Below are 17,334 nucleotides of genomic sequence, written 5' to 3'. Positions count from 1 at the left end.
CTGTTGTATAGACAGATAGATAGATAGATATGAAAGGCACTATATAATAGATAGATAGATAGATAGATAGATAGATAGATAGATAGATAGATAGATAGATAGATGTGAAAGGCACTATATAATAGATAGATAGATAGATAGATAGATAGATAGATAGATAGATAGATAGATAGATAGATGTGAAAGGCACTATATAATAGATAGATAGATAGATAGATAGATAGATAGATAGATAGATAGATAGATAGATAGATGTGAAAGGCACTATATAATAGACAGATAGATAGATAGATAGATAGATAGATAGATAGATAGATAGATAGATAGATAGGAAAGGCACTATATAATAGATAGATAGATAGATAGATAGATAGATAGATAGATAGATAGATAGATAGATAGATAGATAGATAGATAGATAGATACTTTATTAATCCCAAAGGGGAAATTCAGAATGTATATATGTGCATCAGTAAGTGAAGAGGGGAAGGATGATGGATGGAGACCGCAATCCAAGATGGAAATCACCAGTTTGATCCACCAATTACATCCGGGACATTCTGCATTTAAACAAGAGGAGTGAAACGAAGAGGAAGAGAGAGGAGAAGTAGAGAACAGAAATCGAGGTGCGTAAAGACGACAGTTTAGCCATTCATTTACCAGCTCATCACTGTCGATCATTGCTTATTCCACTGTTTGCTTTTTCAACATCACGGCAGCCAGTGCTGAGAAATCCAGCCATTGCCAGGACTTTTCATGGTGAGGTCGTTTTGTTTTTGGGAAGGTTGCACAATAACATTACAGCCAGTATCAGCACCGCCGGACTTTATTTTTTACTCATCTATCACCACATTTCAACACATTTCAAGTGTTTAAATAATCTGTGTTAGTATTTGGGGCAAGGGAGGGTTTTTGTACATATTTGTATTTTCGTGTTTTTATATAGTAATTAGTCACTGGCATCATTGGGATAGTGTTGTTGTGCGCTCACATATCTACGTTATCGAATATCTGTTTGTCTGATCCATTAACAATATATCCGTGTTTGATTTTACATTCCTGTCTACTGTTTGCTGGTTATTTTGTCGTGTGGGAAAAAAGATACAACTTGTAAGGAGTACGGCTGGTTATTAAATCAAGAAGCCTCGGGTTATCCAAGGAATAGTCTTGGTAGTTGTTGTGATGTGAAAGTTTGCATACAAGTTGATAAATGTTTTGTATGTCTTTATTTGTAACTTAGACAAAGCAAATGTAATATTAATATTACATTATAGATAATAACAGTAAAGGTTTGATGGTTTAAGAACCCCTTCCACTCTTTTAGGACAGAGTCTCTTTGTAATTTTACGACAGGGTTGGAGTGAAGTGCCTCAAACAAGTCTGGCCAATGATTCTCTGCTAACGTCTCTCAGTCAGCCCCCACAGGAAAGCCAGGCTGCCTAACTGTCACACTTCATCTTAACACATGGTTTGGAGGGCAGGTGTGAAGGTGTTCTGTCCCCCATTGGTCTGAAGAATGGCTGTTTGGAACTGTCTTGTATAAGAAGCCGTTAAGTACCATGACGCCCTATTGAGTGTAGGGGTTGGACAGAAAACCTATAAATTTGCTTGCTTTACTCCCCCCCCCCCCCTCACCTTTTACCAAACTGATGAAAGACCATCTCACACACCATGAACTGCAAAGGACAACACAATGAAGAGCACAGCTCGGCAGCCATATTGAGTCGTATTGAGACGGCCTGTCCTGAAGAAAGCTGACCACCAATGATGCCTTAACTAGAGACATTTTAAGTAACTAACAAGTCTGTGTGCCGCCTGAAACTACACATCAGCATTTATCGGGATGTATGGTTGCCAATATTCAAATGTACTTTGCATATTGTTATTATTCATGAATATTATCAATAATACATTATTTAATTTGTAACTTAACTCCTGCTTGTCTTTTACTACACCCAATTGCCTGAGGTTATAGATGTAGAAGGGAAGAAGTTGTATGGCACAATGCCTTATAAACAGTGAGTCTGTGAGATTTGAGGCATTCTGTGAATTTTGTGAATTTCCCCTTGGGATTAATAAAGTATCTATCTATCTATCTATCTATCTATCTATCTATCTATCTATCTATCTATCTATCTATCTATCTATCTATCTATCTATCTATCTATCTATCTATCTATCTATCTATCTATCTATCTATCTATCTATCTATCTATCTTCTGACAAAGGCTACATTTTAATAATACAAAAGGGGAAAGTAGAGTAATATATTACACTACCAAGACAAAACAGTAGTGTAGTGGCCGGTCTGGGTAAAGGGGTTTGCCGTTACAAGAGCAACAATCCTAACAAAGCATTGAAATTCCGTACATGAGACTCCGTCGTGCTGAAGTGGGGCTGTGTATGGCCACATAGCCGAGGACTTCAAGTGACGCAGCTACACAGAAACGAAATGAGAGCTGGTGGAGTTTATTTAGAGTTCTGTAAACAATTCTAGCCAAGCCTTTTAACTGGCATTGCCAAATGAAAATGAATATGGCATCCTATTGGGTGTGTATAAGAGTCTATGCAGTGCGCTCGAAGCCTTCTTGAATTATATCCAGACTTTGCTGTCTATTTAATTTTCTATTACATCTTCTACTATTTGGTATTTCTTTACTTTGATAAATAGCCTGTTGCTTTTACATTTCTATACTTTGTGTTTATGTCTACACTACACAATAATTGAAGTAATAAAGTAAATATTAGGGCACCAGATGCAGGGGGAGTTGCCGCTTGCTCATCTTTTTCAGGGTCCTCGAGGCTGAGAGGTCACATCTCAATAAGAAGAAGAGAAACGTTGTGTGGTTGGTGAGCGGCCCCATAACCAAAGGGTGTTAAGCCCCCGTGGATCACCGTGAACGTCGTTAGGGTCAAAGACTTTTGCATTTGGTCATCACTCTTATACATACTTATGTGAAGGGGGTCTGAGTGACTGGCAATAGAGCTTCACTTGAGTTACTGTCTGGCTAGGATCTGTGTGTGTGTGTGTGAATGTTAAGGTGCGGGAGTAGACCAGCTTCATAAACGGATGGGGCAAGTCTCATAAATCCAATGATAATACAATGCACATGGGTCTGCTGCCATCCGCATCAGGATGGATGGTTCCTCACCTGGCCAGGAGGCCTTTTTAACAGAAGGACGTGGGTGGACGTTGGTTAGTAGTTGTTGGGCAGTAATAATGGACGAACAGGGGGTGGTTGCTTCTCTGGGCCATGTGCTTCCCCAGTACTCTGGATGGCGATATCCCTCTGATGTGCTTCCCGTTTGGATATCAGCAGTGCCACCTGGGAATCGTAGTTTTGGTGGCCAGCCCTTTTGGGGCCCTCAGGTGCCACTAACGGGAGCTGCTGGAGGCAGATTGTCCAATCACCAGGAGGTTCTACCTGTCCCTGAAGTGCTTCCTGGATAAAAAGTGATAGCACTGGAAATGCTCCTGGGTCCAGTATCAAGGAAGCTGCTTTGCTTCAGAGTCAGATTTGGGATAGCAGTCGGGTGCAGAGGAGAAGGGGAGAGTCATATTGTTGGAGCTGTAGAGTGTATAAAGGTATTTGGGCCAATATATCTATTTATTGGCATCTGGAAATGGGTCTGCGCTGTAGTGGGTGGGGTTTTGGGCTGCTGCAACACTCCCTATTGGTTCACAGTATGCATGTGTGTGTGTATGTGTGTGTGGGCCCTGAAATGGGCAGGTGATGCATCCAGGTCTGGCTCCTGTCTTGTGTCTGGTGCTGCTGGCATAGACTCCGCCTCTGTGCTGCCATCATAGACTCCACCACCATAGAGCCAGCATAGACTCCTCCCCTGTGTGTCCATCATAAACCCCGCCCCTGTGCTGCCAGCATAGATTCCGCCTCTGTGCTGCCATCATAGACTCCACCCCTGTACTGCCAGCATAAACCCCACCCCTGTGCTGCCAGCATAGACTCCGCCTCTGTGCTGCCATCATAGACTCTACCCCTGTACTGCCAGCATAAACCCCGCCCCTGTGCTGCCAGCATAGACTCCGCCTCTGTACTGCCAGCATAGACTCCACCCCTGTACTGCCAGCATAGACTCCGCCTCTGTGCTGCCATCATAGACTCCACCCCTGTACTGCCAGCATAAACCCCACCCCTGTGCTGCCAGCATAGACTCCGCCTCTGTACTGCCAGCATAGACTCCACCCCTGTACTGCCAGCATAGACTCCGCCTCTGTGCTGCCATCATAGACTCCACCCCTGTACTGCCAGCATAAACCCCGCCCCTGTGCTGCCAGCATAGACTCCGCCTCTGTACTGCCAGCATAGACTCCACCCCTCCCAACAACCCTAAATGAGACTTTTCTGTTCTACAGTCAGAGAGTATTCAGGTTGCTTCACTTTTTTCACATTTTGTTATGTTGCAGCCTTACCCTAAAATCAATTGTTTTTCTAAATCAAAGGGTCAAAATCCAAGCAAAACTCAAGATGCCGATTCAACAGCACAAAATATACTACAAAATAACAGGAGCTTGAGGTCCTAATGGTAACTATGAGTTTGTCACCTAACTAATACTTTTGTGTGGGTCATTGTTAGCCCATGCTAAACAAATTGGCATTTCAAAATTAAAAATAAAAAATTAAAAATGACACCAGAATGTGCAAATGATTTTAAATATTCCAAAGGAATCCTATAGAATTATGACACTCACCATGCCGGGTTTCTGGCATGCCTTCATGTCCAGCACCTTTCCACAAGCCCCAGGGTGACTGATTGATCAGAAAGGCGCGAGATGATCAAACCACAAGCAGTGACGTTCATATATACGGGACACTCGAGAAATTGGACCCTGCAAAGGTCTACAAAGGTTTATTACAAGGGTTGGGAAGGCCTGCCGCTAGCGGGGGGCGACACACTCAGCGTCACCCGGCATTCTTAATCTCTCGCCACAGGCTTCTCTTTTTCACAGATGTAATAACATTTATTCCCTGGATAAATGAATTAGTTGTTCAACTGTAATGAAAAAGACAGGAATTTCATTTACTGTAGATTAACCCTACTTAATTAGAGCTTTTTAATTATTCATAGAAGAAAAACCAATAACAATTGTGTTTAATTGTTTTTTCTTGTTTGGAGACGAGCCGGCCTCTAAAGTACAATATGTCAGCTGGCACCGCGTGTATGAATTTTGGAGCAGAATCCCTCAATTAGATTGGCCTTGTCGTCATGCAAGCCTTCAGCCCTCCTCGGCTAAGCACATTATCTGTACATGTAATTCTTATTTAAATTGTTACTTTTACATATATTTTGTATATTTTTCTTTGCGTTTTGAACATTGTTCTGTCTAATTCTTTAGTATTTATGTATTACATGAGTGTTGTCAGTTGTACAGCTTGTGTTTTGTGGGGTGGAGCTTTTGTAGGCAGAACCACCAATTGCATGTCAGCTGGAGCCCCGCCCCTTGCTGGCGGAGGCTCTACAGTTGCATTGGCTCCTCCCAGATCCTGCCCTTCCCTTCTACTTTCGATTTAACCTCCAGTTCTTTCTCTCTCTCCCCCATTCTTTCTTTCTTTCCTTCCTAGCTTTTTCTCCTGCCCAGGTTCTTCTTTTTGTTTGGTCACAAGTGCTACAATCGTGGACCCTAACGAGGAAACCGACCGAATGGCACACATCTGCACGTGAATGAATACCTGGCCAGCCAAACTCCTCATTAACCTCTGGAGCCGCTCCATTTTTATGGATTGTTTTGTATTGATTGGTGACTTTTTATTCTTCACTGATCACCTACTTTTATGGTTTATTTATTGACTGTTTATTCATCGTTATTTATTTTGCACCCTGGGGGACTGATGGAAAATAGAAAGCACTTGAGCACTTTTTTTGTGTCCTCATTGCCCGGGCTCATCTCGGCTCATGATTATCGACGGTCCTGGGTTCAAGGGGGTATGGCAGCTGCAGCCATCCCGGACCGTTATGATATTAATGAAAAAAATGCAGTTGATCTGACTACTGCTCGACACCGCGTATCTCGTCTTTTTACTGCTTGTGATGGATTACAAGTCAAAGTGCATTTAAAAATGACTGACTGCATTCTGTTTGTACTTGCATTTTCCATTCTTTCCTAACTTGGGGTAAGAATGGGCCTGAGTTGCCTCGAAGGCTTGGATATTATAATCTTTTTAGTCAGCCAATAAAAGACTTGTCACTACATTCATAATGGCTAACACGGTACAACACCCTAGTACTACAGACATACAAGACACCGAAATGTACCGCTACTACATGGAATTGAAGACCCGGTGGAAGAAATTGGCACACATGGGTCTATATAAGTACAAGGAACTCCAGTTTCTGTATTACGTCTCGCCTGAAGAAGGGGCCCGAGTTGCCTTGAAAGTTTGCATATTGTAATCTTTTTAGTTAACCAATAAAAGATGCCATTTTGCTTGACTTCTTTCGAGTTGGGGTGTAAGAGTAGGAGACAAATGACCTGATGCACATAGTGCAAAACAGAATTATATACTGGAGACGCATACTGTAAATTGAACAGCAGTGTGGAGGTGCAGATAGCAGTACAGATGTAATGTAAGGTAGAATTTGACATAAACCAGCAGGTGGGTACAGCACAGGGCAGATAAAATCAGATTACTGAGAGTTTAGTGACCTTATGGCATCGGGGGGAACAAGCTGTCGTTAAAGCAGCTGGAGTGAGTGGCAAGGTCCTGCTGGTGTTCACCAGATGTTATAGTTCTTCCCTCGGCTAGGGTTCAAATACTGTTTTTATGTCTCTATTTTCAGTTCATTTTAAATTCCTTTCTTTATGCTAATATTGTTGATGTTTCTTCTTTTGGGTCACTGCTTTTTGCAGATGATGTTGTCCTGTTTGCTTCATCAGGCCGTGATCTTCAGCTCTCTCTGGATCGGTTCGCAGCTGACTGTGAAGCGGCTGGGATGGGAATCAGCACCTCCAAATCCGAGAACATGGTCCTCAGCTGGAAAAAGGCGGAGTGCCCTCTCAAGGTTGGGAGCGAGATCCTGCCTCAAGTGGAGGAGTTCAAGTATCTCGGGGTCTTGTTCACGAGTGAGGGAAGAATGGAGCGTGAGATCGACTGGCGGATCGGTGCGGCGTCCACAGTGATGCGGGCTCTGCATCGGTCTGTCGTGGTGAAAAAGGAGCTGAGCCGTAAGGGAAAGCTCTCAATTTACCAGTTGATCTACGTTCCTACCCTCACCTATGGTCAACCGGGAGGAGGCCCCGGGGAAGACCCAGGACATGCTGAAGGGACTATGTCTCCCTGCTGGCCTGGGAACGCCTTGGGATTCTCCCGGAAGAGCTACAAGAAGTGGCTGGGGAGAGGGAAGTCTGGGCATCTCTGCTCAAGCTGCTGCCCCCACAACCCGACCTCGGATAAGCAGAAGAGGATGGATGGATGGATAGATGTTTCTTCTTTTATGTTCCTTGTGTTTTTTAAGTTCATTCCCCAAAAGGTGGGGCCACCCGCCCATCACTTCAGGTTACTGCCCTCAGCCCTATAAAGGCTGAGAAAAACACGCAGTCCCTTGCGATTCATTGTCAATAAGGAGGTGGTGGTAAGTTCTCTGTGATTATTCTCTGCTTTTGTAAATGTTCTGGGTTTTGAACTCCTCCTCTGATTTTTCACTTCTCTTTGGATTTGTGATCAGGACTTCTTTGTGCTCCATGTTGCATTGTTTTGTTACAGTGCTTTTTTGTACTAATTATCTTTTATTTATAAAGATACTACATTGACTTGTTTCCTGTTTTGCCAGGGTTTGATGGTATTTCACCCTCTAGTGGACATTTTTTAGTATTTTTGGGGAGTTATTTTGCTTTGTGAATCTCTAATCAGAGCACCAGAAGGTCAGGTCTGGTTGGGGAGCATGTACTGGTACAGCGTGTTGCTGAACCCACCACATGATGAAACAGCTCGGGATTCTGGTTGGCAACCCAAAGGCAGACATGCAATCCAGTCCCACCTTCCAGAAATTACCCTCTATCTGCAGGAGTTACGTGGGGGCGACCCCTTGGCCTGGTCCAGCCACTCAGGTCCCCAACAATGAGGATCCTACGAGCTAGATCACCCTCATGGGAATAGTGCCACATGGCTGTAGTGTCGGAACTGACATTCCCTCACAATGCAGGTCATGTGCCTCATTCGGGACTCCATGAGCAACACAACGTCAAACCAACGGTACCCAAGGATTCTCTGAAGAGACACAGGTGGTCCAGTCTTTGTTTCAGGTCACTGGATAGCGTCCATGTCTCACAACCATATAGCAAGACAGGAAGCACCAGGGCTCTAAAGACTTGAACTTAAACCTCATGTTCCCCCATGCTCTCCCAATCCATCTATTGATGTCATAGGAAGAGTCACCGGAGACATGAATGTCACTGCCAAGGTAAGTAAACCTCTCAACGAGGTCAACACTCTCTCCGCAGACAGACACACTGCTGATGGCCGTGCCCAAGGGGTCATTAAAGGTAGAAGTTAAAACAGGGGATATCTGGTGGAGTAGATGGTATGATGCTATGGAAGGTCAGCCCCCAATGATTTTAGAAGTTGTATGGACAGTCCTTCGGAGGAGTTTACAGTCCTGGCAAGTGAAGTTACCAAACCACACTCGGATGCATCTCTTCAGGATACTTTCAATAGTGCAATGGTAGAAGTTCACAAGTGTTTAGGTTCACACCCTAAAGCTCTTTTACCTCCTCAAGATGAATCACCTTTGCTGAGCCTTTTTGAGGAATCAGGTGGTGGTAACTGATCGCAAAAAGCAGTCGGTGATCTGGACACCCAGGAACCTGAAGCTGCTAGCTGTCTGAATGTTGATTGGAGTGTAACTGACTTCCTTCTGCGTGAAGCTGACAATGACCTTTATTTGGTCGACATTCAGGGAGAGGTTGTTGTTATTGAACCATACAATCAGGCCTTTCAACTCCCTTCTGAAGGTGGCCTCATCATCATCGCTGATGAAGCCAATTACAATGGTGTTGTCCATGAAGTTTATGATGCTCTTGCCCTGATACTTTGCTTCTCCATCCTAGCTGAACAGATTGTATAGCGGTGGGCTGAAGCTTGGAGGATTTTTTGTTGCCAGTCCTCATTGGCTGGCACCTATTTGTCAGGAAATTCAACACCCAGCCACAGATGAAGCTGCTCAGACCAGGATCTCTGAGCTTCAATGCCAGTCTGGAGGACACAATGGTGTTGAAGGAAGAGTCATAGTCAATGAATAAGCATCCTGACCTAGGTGTCCCAGGGAGATGGAATCATCCATGGATCTGTTATGCAAGCTGTAGTGGGTCCAGGGTAGCAGGGATGTTGTGCTCAATGTGGTTCATGAGCAGTTTCTCCAGATACTTCATCACCACAGAGGTTCATGCGATGGGCTGATAGTCATCCATGCAGGAAACAGCAGATTTTTTTGAAGTTCTTAAATCAGCAGATTGTTTCATGTGGTAGATTCCATGAACCCTTTTCTTGTGGGCTGTGGTTTAATAGATGGGGCTACAGGTCACATGCCATTCTTGAAAACTCCTGTGGGAGGACTTATTTTGCATGACATGAAAGGCCGAATCCAATTTGGAATGCAGCCATCGGGGATTATTTAACATGGATTGGGATGGTGATATGGCCATTGCTTCAAAAATCTCTTAGGGGGCAGCTAAAGGGCCCAAACGAGTGTGAAAATACGAATGACGGGGGAACAGGACAGAGCACTAACGCTTTTTTCTTCTCATCAACAGAAAAGAGCAACAGCCATAAAATACCTTGATTCCACACGACTTCACGACCACTTCCAGCTTCCACTATCCAAGATGTCACCTCTGTCCTGTAACAATCTCGTCCCACACAAATGACTTCACTTCTGGCTTCATCTGATGATGTCGGCCGTCCACCAAAGAAGACGTCATTTTCACCTTCTCATTTCCTGCCAACTCAAGTCCGTTTATATTGTTTGTCCAGCTTCCTCTCTGTCTGTATAAAATGCCTCAGAAATCTCAATGCCTCTGTCGAATGTCTTATTGTGCCATTTACGACCCGATTTCAACCCTTAAAAATCAAAGAAACGAAGCCAGATATTATATGAGGAATTCCCCCAACACTTAATGGTATTTCTGTGTCTTTTTATCGTTCACGTTTCTCGTATACGAAGTATAGGGAAAGTATTGTATTCGTTCAAAAATTGACCTTGAGATTTTGATGAATCTCGAAGTTTTAGAAACTCCCTCATTCCGAAAATAAAATTTTTGGAATTATATCTATGTGTGTGTGTGTGTGTGTGTGTGTGTGTGTGTGTGTGTGTGTGCGTGTGTGTGTGTGTTGTCATACACGTGCGAGTAGGAGGCAACTAAAGGGCCTGAGTAATTGTAATAAAACATATGGCCAGGGGGCGGTGGAGTGCACTAACTGTCTTTCTCAGTTCCCTACAGACCGTTCGCGAGAAATCCTGCAAGGTTCTGGCACCTCAGAAGACATCACTTCCAGTGTCGAGGCCTTTGCTGACGTCACTTCTGGACCAGAGGACATCACTTCTGGTGTCGGGGCCTTTGCTGACGTCACTTCTGGCACCTCAGAAGACATCACTTCCGGTGTCGGGGCCTTTGCTGACGTCACTTCTGGACCAGAAGTCATCACTTCCAGTGTCGGAGCCTTTGCTGACGTCACTTCTGGCACCTCAGAAGTCATCACTTCCGGTGTCGGGGCCTTTGCTGACGTCACTTCTGGCACCTCAGAAGACATCACTTCCGGTGTCGGGGCCTTTGCTGACGTCACTTCTGGCACCTCAGAAGACATCACTTCTGGTGTCGGGGCCTTTGCTGATGTCACTTCTGGCACCTCAGAAGACATCACTTCCGGTGTCGGGGCCTTTGCTGACGTCACTTCTGGACCAGAAGTCATCACTTCCGGTGTCGGGGCCTTTGCTGACGTCACTTCTGGCACCTCAGAAGACATCACTTCCGGTGTCGGGGCCTTTGCTGACGTCACTTCTGGACCAGACGACCTCACTTCCGATTCCGGCCCCTTTGATGATGTCACTTCCTATACGGGCCTTTAATGCCTCCATCTTTGTCTCATGTAATCAGTTCTATTTTGGACTCAGTCTTGTGAACAACTCTTTGAAAATTTACTATTTTTGCAGACAGGATACGTTTTACGGGTGGTTGTCCCAAACCTTTATGATGTCTGGTGTGATTCTTTGTGACAGTGTTTAAACACGATAACTTGAGTAGGCTTTCACTTAGGTCAACCAAATTTTGCTTGCAACTATTAGGTACAAAGCATACATTTCTAGTGACATTTGGGCTAATTCCGCTAACCGGAAGTGGTACTTTACCTTTTATTCATGCAGCTGTAGGGTCTGATTTGTTCAATTTTACTTTTATAATAATTGTATTATTAATTTGATTTGATTTGTTGTTGATGGTTCTTTAATGTAAATAACATAAAAATATAATCCTTGTCTTGCGGTTTACTCTTCAAATATCCATCCCTATATCTGTGTATATGAGAAAGTCGAGGGGAGAGCACTCCCGAGTTGTATTAAAAAATAATCCAGCGCTTTATGTAAATACCATCTTTGCTACTCTTCTCCAGACAAAGAACTGAATAAAAAAGCCATTTTGCGGTGCCTGGCACGCTTGAGCAGAGTGAAGGCAGGTGCCATACTGAGACTGTAAATGATTATTATTGCACTTACTTTATCTTTTTTTAATGGACGGCTGATATTCTCGGGAAGCCGAAATAAGAATTGGATTACCGTCACCTCTCAGGCAGCCAGCCAGGATTGGACTCATCATACCGTTAGCTTTACCGTAGCCCCCTTCCCATCCTCAGCGCCCGTCCAATAAGTACGCTCGTGTGTACACAGGATACATCATGTAGTTGGCTTTATTACTTTGCATGGATTGGCGCCTGAGGCTTTAAAATGATCTGCCGCGGAATGAAGGACCCATTCAGTCTGCGAGGCGGGGAGCCCAGATTAACAAACAGCAGCGGGCCTTTCATTTGAAGTGGCTGACGAATACGGGCTTCCATAGGAAGAAATGAAAAGGAATTACGGCAGAAGGAATGTATATAGAGGCTTTCGTCTTGTGGTCGCTCCTCGCACGGCTAAATAAAAATCAAAGAAGGTGGGACTGGAAGCAAGCGGCAGACCACTGACAACAGAATTCAGAATGAGCCAAGGAGAAAACGAAAAATTTAAAGTGTTATAAAAGGCGGGTAGTCTTCGTGTAGAGCAGGGGTGTCCAGCTCTGATCCTGGAGGGCTACCACGGCTGCAGGCGTTCCTCCCTGCTACCTACACAGTTACTGACCAGTTTTTGCTGCTAATTAACTCCTTTACTCTTCATTTTAATTGACCTGCTATTTAAGACTCAGACCCTTTAATTGTTTCTTTATTTCCTTAATTAGCAGCTAAGCAAAAATGAGATACAAAAGGAGCCAACATGTGACCAGCTACCCGGTGTCCATCTTACAATATCTGAAAATAAAGAAACATGACAGTCTCAGTAATGAGGATCTGCTCAGCTCCACAAAACAGTGCTCTTCAGCAAGAAAATCAGCCATGGTGTCCATAAGCTTAGTGCTGCGACTGCTGCTGTCTATATATAAATATATAAAATCCAGCGTCTGTCTGTCTGTATGTCTGTCCGATTTTCACGAGAGAACTACTTAACGGATTTAAATTGGGTTTTTTTCTATTATTTTCTTGAACATTCTGGTTGATTTTGAGACTTCTCTCATTGCGCTAAGTATCATAGTTTGCTTGCGGTGCCGATTTATTTGCACGAATTGGAGAGAAAGGCTGCGGGGTCCTCAGGAGTAGGGAGGTGGGTGGGACCTCAAGGGTAAGGAGGGGGCGGAGCCCTCATCACTCACAGGACAGTCTCAGGAGTAGGGAGGTGGGTGTGACCTCAGGAGTAAGGACTCATCACTCACGTGCCAGCCTCATGAGTAGGGAGGTGGGTGGGACCTCAAGAGTAAGCAGGGGGGGGCCCTCATCACTCACAGGCCAGTCTCATGAGTAGGGAGGTGGGTGGGACCTCAAGAGTAAGGAGTGGGCGGGGCTCTCGTCACTCATGTGCCAGCCTCAGGAGTAGGGAGGTGGGTGGGACCTCAAGAGTAAGTGGAGGGCGGGGCTCTCATCACTCACGTGCCAGCCTCAGGAGTAGGGAGGTGGGTGTGACCTCAGGAGTAAGGACTCATCACTCACGTGCCAGCCTCATGAGTAGGGAGGTGGGTGGGACCTCAAGAGTAAGCAGGGGGGGGCCCTCATCACTCACAGGCCAGTCTCATGAGTAGGGAGGTGGGTGGGACCTCAAGAGTAAGGAGTGGGCGGGGCTCTCGTCACTCATGTGCCAGCCTCAGGAGTAGGGAGGTGGGTGGGACCTCAAGAGTAAGTGGAAGGCGGGGCTCTCATCACTCACGTGCCAGCCTCAGGAGTAGGGAGGTGGGTGGGACCTCAAGAGTAAGGAGGAGGGCGGGGCTCTCATCACTCATGTGCCAGCCTCAGGAGTAGGGAGGTGGGTGGGACCTCAAGAGTAAGCAGGGGGGGGCCCTCATCACTCACAGGCCAGTCTCATGAGTAGGGAGGTGGGTGGGACCTCAAGAGTAAGGAGTGGGCGGGGCTCTCGTCACTCATGTGCCAGCCTCAGGAGTAGGGAGGTGGGTGGGTCCTCAAGAGTAAGGAGGGGGGCGGGGCTCTCATCACTCATGTGCCAGCCTCAGGAGTAGGGAGGTGGGTGGGACCTCAAGAGTAAGTGGAGGGCGGGGGCTCTCATCACTCACGTGCCAGCCTCAGGAGTAGGGAGGTGGGTGGGACCTCAAGAGTAAGCAGGGGGGGGCCCTCATCACTCACAGGCCAGTCTCATGAGTAGGGAGGTGGGTGGGACCTCAAGAGTAAGGAGTGGGCGGGGCTCTCGTCACTCATGTGCCAGCCTCAGGAGTAGGGAGGTGGGTGGGACCTCAAGAGTAAGTGGAGGGCGGGGCTCTCATCACTCACGTGCCAGCCTCAGGAGTAGGGAGGTGGGTGGGACCTCAAGAGTAAGGAGGGACACTGTGGTCAAATTAAAGTAACTGACAGTTTCTTTATGTTTTCGACAGAGATATTGTTGATAAAAAAATCGTTGCCTTCTGATACATTTCTTTACATTTTTGACAAGCATTGACTGAGTTCATCATCTATTATATTATGAAAGAATTCAGACAACACAGGAAAAGGTTGGGGGGCAGCCGCCCGTATACATGAAATAGGCTGCCGAATGTGAAGGTTTTGATTCAAGGTTGACATGACAGACTTCAATCCAAAGTAGAGCAACACAGACAGGCAAACGAGGCGGTTTTAAAGTCGGACTGGGGAAGTGATGTCATTGGGGCCCGGAACAGGAAGTGATGTCATCAGGCCCAGAAACCGGAAGTGATGTCATCGGGGCACAGAAAGCAGAAGTGACGCCATTGGGCCGGAGAACCAGTAGTGATGTCCTCAGGCCCGGAACCAGAAGTGACGTCTTCGAATCTAGGCGAAATTTTCCGTGGTTGGTCTGCTGATGTGAAAAAGGAAGGATCAGTGCACTCTGCCACCCCCTGGTCATGGAATTATCCCTTTTTGAGCTCTTCAGTTGCCTCCCATGGGCACGTGTGAGTTGATATATACATACAGTAGATAAATACTGCAGCATCAGGGAAGTAAGCCGTCCAGCAGTCAATGTGTTAAGCAAAAGAAGATTAAGAGCAGACATAACTGAAGTGTCTGTGGTGGGTTGGCACCTTGCCCAGGATTGGTTCCTGCCTTGTGCCCTGTGTTGGCTGGGATTGGCTCCAGCAGACCCCCGTGACCCTGTGTTTGGATTCAGCGGGTTGGGAAATGGATGGATGGATGGATAACTGAAGTGTTTAAAATTATGAAGGGTATCAGTCCAGTGGATCGAGACAGAGAGAGTTTGGGAGCCTGCACTGATACAGCGTGTTATCTGCTGCACCCACCACATGACAAACCACCTCAGGAATCACAGATTAGGACCCAAGTGCAGCCATTCAACATCACATCACACGTCAGCACCACACCAGTTCACATGGAGTAGAACAGTGTGAGGTTTTTTTATGGTGGTTGGAGTGCCAATCCTGACACCAATCCCCAAGATCTCCCTGCTTGCAGGACTGGGTGCAGATTAACATCATACCCAGGATGGCACAATTGCAGGTTGTACCACACCCACCCCAATGATTCCAGCTTGTGTGGAAGGTTCCATCAGATTTATGCAGAAAGGAAGCCTCTACGCTTTTAAAATGAGGGATAGATAGAATCAGGCCAACACCTAAGCCCTACCGTACTTCCACCCTGCCACTTTAATATTAACAACACCCAGGAAAACGCAAATTAAGATTAAACACACCAAACACATAAATAATGTATATACTTGAGTTTATGTTCTCCCGAGAATAAGTCGGAGCTTGATTTTGCCGTATAATTTCTGGTATTTTATAATGTCGGTCATATAAGTCGAATGCAGAAATCTCACTCTATTGGTACATGGGATTATGACATGCTAACACCCACCTGAGAGAGTCACCTCACATGTATTGTGCCCATGTGACCACATGGCGATACCCAAACTATTCCGAAGCAACGTTTGAATTGATTTGTGTTTTGTGTATCTCACATCCTCATACTCCTTTATCCTAACAGCATCCCTTATCTACGATGGAGTGTTCGATCAGAAGAGAATATGAAGCTGGTTTTAAATTAAAAGTCATTGAAGTGGCAAAAGAAATTGGTAACTGCGCTGCTGCAACAAAATTCAATGTTTGTGAGAAATTGGCATGACATGGCAGGAGGCAAGAAGATGTAAAAAAATTCACACAGTCATATGAAAAAGTTTGGGAGCCCCTCTTAATTCATCCATCCATCCAGTATCCAACCTGCTATATCCTAACTACAGGGTCATGGGGGTCTGCTGGAGCCAATCCCAGCCAACACAGGGTGCAAGGCAGGAACAAACCCCGGGCAGGGCGCCAGCCCACCGCAGACCCCCTCTTAATTCATTGGATTTTTGTTTCTCATTGGCTGAGCTTTTAAAGTAGCAACTTCCTTATAATATCTGACATGCCTTATGGAAACAGTAGGATTTTAGCAATGGCATTAAGTTTATTGGATTAACAGAAAATATGCAATATGCATCATAACAAAATTAGACAGGTGCATAAATGTGGGCCCCCCAACAGAGATATGACATCAATACTTAGTTGAGCCTCCTTTTGCTAATCTAACACCCTCTAGACGCTGTCCTCCTATAGCCTCTGATGAGGGTCTGATTCTGGATGGAGGTATTTCTGTCCATTCTTCATACAAAATCTCTCCAGTTCAGTTCAATTTGATGGACAGCCTGCTTCAAATCATCTCATAGATTTTCAATGATATTCAAGTCAGGGGACTGTGACGGCCATTCCAGAACATTGTACTTCTCCCTCTGCATGAATGCCTTTGTAGATTTCCAACTGTGTTTTGGGTCAATGTCTTGTTGGAATATCCAACCCCTGTGTAACTTCAACTTTGTGACTGATGCTTGAACATTATCCTGAAGAATTTGTTGATATTGGGTTGAATTCATCTGACCCTCGACTTTAACAAGGGCCCCAGTCCCTGAACTGGCCACACAGCCCCACAGCATGATGGAACCTCCACCAAATTTGACAGTAGGTAGCAGGTGTTTTTCTTGGAATGCGGTGTTCTTCTTCCGCCATACAAAGCGCTTTTTGTTCTGACCAAATAACTCAATTTTTGTCTCATCAGTCCAAAGCACTTTGTTCCAAAATGAATCTGGCTTGTCTAAGTGAGCATTGGCATACAACAAGCGACTCTGTTTGTGGCGTGAGTGCAGAAAGGGCTTCTTTCTCATCACCCTGCCATACAGATGTTCTTTGTGCAAATTGCGCTGAATTGTAGAACAATGTACAGATACACCATCTGCAGCAAGATGTTCTTGCAGGTCTTTGGAGGTGACCTGTGGGTTGTCTGTCACCATTCTCACAATCCTGCTCATATGCCGCTCCTGTATTTTTCTTGGCCTGCCAGACCTGCTGGTTTAACAGCAACTGTGCCTGTGGCCTTCCATTTCCTGATTCCATTCCTTACAGTTGAAACTGACAGTTTAAACCTCTGAGATAGCTTTGTGTAGCCTTCCCCTAAACCAGAAGACTCAACTATCTTTGTTTTCAGATCTTTGGAGAGTTGCTTTGAGGATCCCATGCTGTCACTCTTCAGAGGAGAGTCAAAGGGGGGCACAACATGCAAGTGACCACCTTAAATACCT

The sequence above is a fragment of the Erpetoichthys calabaricus genome, chromosome 16 (genome assembly GCF_900747795.2).
Source record: "Erpetoichthys calabaricus chromosome 16, fErpCal1.3, whole genome shotgun sequence".
NCBI classification, from domain to species: Eukaryota; Metazoa; Chordata; class Cladistia; order Polypteriformes; family Polypteridae; genus Erpetoichthys; species Erpetoichthys calabaricus.
Note: the sequence above shows the minus strand (reverse complement) of the source record.